This window comes from Passer montanus, unplaced genomic scaffold, assembly GCF_014805655.1.
Source record: "Passer montanus isolate IOZ18808 unplaced genomic scaffold, ASM1480565v1 scaffold32, whole genome shotgun sequence".
Classification (NCBI taxonomy): domain Eukaryota; kingdom Metazoa; phylum Chordata; class Aves; order Passeriformes; family Passeridae; genus Passer; species Passer montanus.
Genome location: NW_024367930.1, coordinates 8032075 through 8036105, shown reverse-complemented (window position 1 = coordinate 8036105; position 4031 = coordinate 8032075).

Here is a 4031-nt window from a genome sequence, read left to right as displayed (position 1 = left end):
ATTAAGGAAAAAACAAATCAATATTTATTGTTATATAGCAACATTTCCTCATGTTGTTTAAACAAAGTCTAAAACAAGCACAAATTAATCCCGATAAAGAGGAGAAAAATTGTCTTGGAAAAGAAGAGGAATGCTGCTCCATGGGAATTCTCCCACTGGACACTGTGCTTGCCTCTGCTAATGGAAAAGAAATTAGGCAGTCCTAGGCTCTTTATGGACAGTTTCTTCAGGTGCAATATGTGATTCCCTCCTCTCCAATCACTGTTACTGGGTTGATTGTCCTTTAAATAAGTCTAAACTGGTAAGTATTCATATTAGTCACCTGGTTTCTTTCAAAAGCAAGAGCTTGCAAAGACAGCTGAAAGTGAATAAACCCAGCCAAGAAGCTGCAGCTGAACAGGTGCTCCAGATCCAGCATTCTTGCAGAGCCATCACCACGCAGAATGGCCAAATACTTTTTTTTTTTTTTGGAGGGTGGAAATTACAATGAAACCTTGTATTACCTTGTTAGTTGAACACGGAGCAGATTTGAAATGAAGGCTGTGAACGATGAAGTAACTCATTCCCAGTTTGCATCATCCCACTCATACTAACACTGGAATCTGAATCAAGAGCACCTCACCCACAGGGACAGCCACGCTGGCATTAACCCCCTTAACTTGAATGCCAGCAGCATCAAAGCTTTCCCATGGCACCCTGGAGGCCTTGGCAGCTGGCTGGCACCAGAGTAAATGCAGACCCCCAACCTTACCAACATGGGTGCACCCAGCTGGGCTGCAGGTGGGTCCACAATCGCCCACCCAGATATAACCAACAACAGGTGAGAGCTCACACTCACTGGGATAAATTCTGAACTGCTCCCTGTCAACAGCAAAGGCTGCTAAATATGAATTACACTAAAAGATGTTCAGTATGTACAGGAAAATGACTAATCATACCATCTGATGGAAGCGTCAGTCATTTTGCATCAGCTATTAAGGCTACAAGCATCACCTACAATGGTTTGGATTTTTTTCCTCCTTTCCTTCTTTTCTTCCTCTGCAGCAATAGTAAGAAGGTAGTGTCTTAGACTGAAGCAAACTTTTCCTGGAATATCAGGTGGTGTCTTTTCTTTGAGTGACCTGGATTTAAGGGCAACAGGGAACAACTGGAAAGCCAGTTCTGCCTCTCAAGGTCTCCCAACCAAGCAGTAGCAAGTGATGGCAAGCTCACAATAGGAGAAAAAAGATCACTTTGTCCTATTTTGTATCCAAGAATTCTCCAGTTTGACTTTATGTTACACTTGTGTCCCAGTTTCAGCTGGGATAGAATTAATTTCCTTTTTAGTAGCCAGTATGAAGAAGTGCTGTGTTTTGGATTGAGTGTGAGAACAATGCTGATATCATGCTGATTTTTCTCTTGTTGCCAAGCAGTGCTTACTCTAAATCAAGGTCTCCAAAGTTTCCCATGCTCTGCCAGGAGCAGACACAAAAGAGGCTGTGAGGAAACATAGCCAAGACTGCTGACCTGAACTGGTCAAATGAGTCTTTCAAGCATAGAACCCCATGCCCAGGATATAAACTGGGGAAGCCATCCTAAATGGAGCCACGTGCAGCTCAGGGAGAGGCTGGGCATTCGTCAGCAGGTGGTGAGCAACTGTATTGTGCCTCATTTTTCTTGGGTTTTCTCAGTTTTTTCTTTCTACTACAATTATTAGTATTACCATTCTATTTAATTATCTCGATTATTAGACTGCTCTTATCTTATCCCATGAGTTTTACTTTTTTTCCTGATTCTTCTCTCCATTCCCATGAGGGAGGGAAGAAAGGGGGAAGGAAACAAGTAGCTGCATAGTACAGTTGTCCACTGGGGTTAAACTATAACTTATTAAGCCAACAGTGGCACTGCTAAACTCAATGTAAGCTGGGCTTTAGAAGTCAATGCACACATATGGATGGATACACAGGAGCTGCAAAGTATTTTTCAAAGTACAGTATTAAGAAATCATGCTAGAAAGAAGAAGTAGCTGTGTGTTGTTCTTTTCATACACTTGCTTCATCAGCACTGCTGATCTGACCTGGGTCTTCACAGCAGAAGTATTATGGAGGGAATGTGCTTCACTTGTGTCTGTTTCTGATGTGAGAAACATCTTATATTAATTCTCTTACACCATGAAGGTATTGCACATAAGGCCACAGATTCACTGTTAATCTACATTTAGAGGAATCTAAATGCATCTGTCATTTCAGGTCCTCCTGCAGGTAAAGGAGAGAATCAATTTTAATTACTTTTTCTATATGCAAAGTTCTAAAAGTGCATGATTTACAGGTGAACTAGGGCACATCCTATGGTGTTTTAATCCTCGTGCCTTTTGATACATTTCATGCCACAGATTTATTACAGTTCTGCATCTAGCTTTGCCTAGAACCATGTACTACATACCTGTGTTTTGATTTATGCTATTGAACAGTTTCTACAAGGATATACTAAGAAAAAGCAGTGATTTTCCTAGGGTTCTAATTTCTCTTCCATCATCAACTGTTATACTTCATATGCTATTCAATTCTATTTGCAAATTGCTCAGAAAAACATGCAAAACAACCTTGTCTGACTAATTTTCACCACGTTCTTTCCTTTTATAAAAACTGTACCTTTCTTACCTCAATCTCCTTTTCAATGCTTGCTTTGTATTTAATCATGATCACAACCTTATCTTATTTTTGCTTCTGCCAGTAGCTTTCCTCTGCCTCCAACTCTTCCCATTGTTATTTCTCACTCACTTTTCTCAATAACCATATTTTTGCTTTTCCTTACTTGTATCTTGGTAAATTGTGGAAGCTGGGAGGTTTAATGATCTTATGGAAGTGTGGCCTCTGTGATGCATCACTTCACCTCTGTGTTCAGGTTAAAGCTCACAGAACATCTCCCTCAATGTCCAACCAACTACCAGAATCTCTCAATTCACTATTTCAACCTTGTGAAACCTGTCAAATTTATCCTTGCCTAAATACAAATCAGCAGTGATAATTCTACACCTTTTAACCAAACCATGGGTAACAGCATATGAGCAGCTTTTTTGATCTAGTCTGCTAACAGCAGAGAGCTGCCACCAACTGCTTCCTACAGGATGGAAAACAAACCAGCCTGAATAACATTAGTAAGAAGCAACAAATGGCTGCTGATAGCTGGATACCGTCAGGTCGTAACTGCACAGCTTACAAGTATGCTAACACAAGGACAAAAAGAAAAATAGTAAGAGAAAAACTTTGGTAAAAGTGAGAGGGAGAACACACATGTCAAACAGATGAAACTTCTTCAATGTATTCCAGAAGTAAGGCCTATTACATACAAGACACTTGTGACACTCTTTTAAAAACAAAAGTTTTTGTAGCAGGTCTTAAATATTAGTCAAGTTAGATTCATCTGCCAAACTAAAAAAGGTAATGTTTCATGGACAAGGTCTACCAATTTTATGTATAACTAGTAAAGAACCTAAACTGAGAGCAGCTTACTGTAGTAAAAAATGGGAAGAAAACATCATAGTTAAAAATGACTTATCACTGCTACACACCACAAATAACATAACTGATGCTTTTAAGACTTACATTTCTACTTCTCCTCTGAAAAACTTGTGAAACTTAAAGGGTTTTCTTTGGGTTTAAAACTTTGCTGCATAGCAGTTTAACAAAAGCAAGCAAAAAATAAATCCCTATTTATCACTCATTCAGAATATTCAAGAGCTTTGCCCTGTACTTGAAGTCAAACAGGCTTTACTTTGGTGGTAGTGTAACAGAATCTTTGCAGACATCTTTAAGTTAGAGAGCATGCGATAACTTCAGAATTAAGGACAAAACCAAATGTACCTTCTTGATTATGATTAAGAAAAGCAACCAAAAACCTGACATAGCACTCTGCTACTCTCTCATGTACCATTTTCTTTTTCTCAGTTTTAATTAGGTTAATGAAATTAAAGAATATAGAGAGCCTGCTGCTGAGAGCATACTCATAACTGTATAGACGCTGCTATAAACACATCACTTTGGTCAATGCCA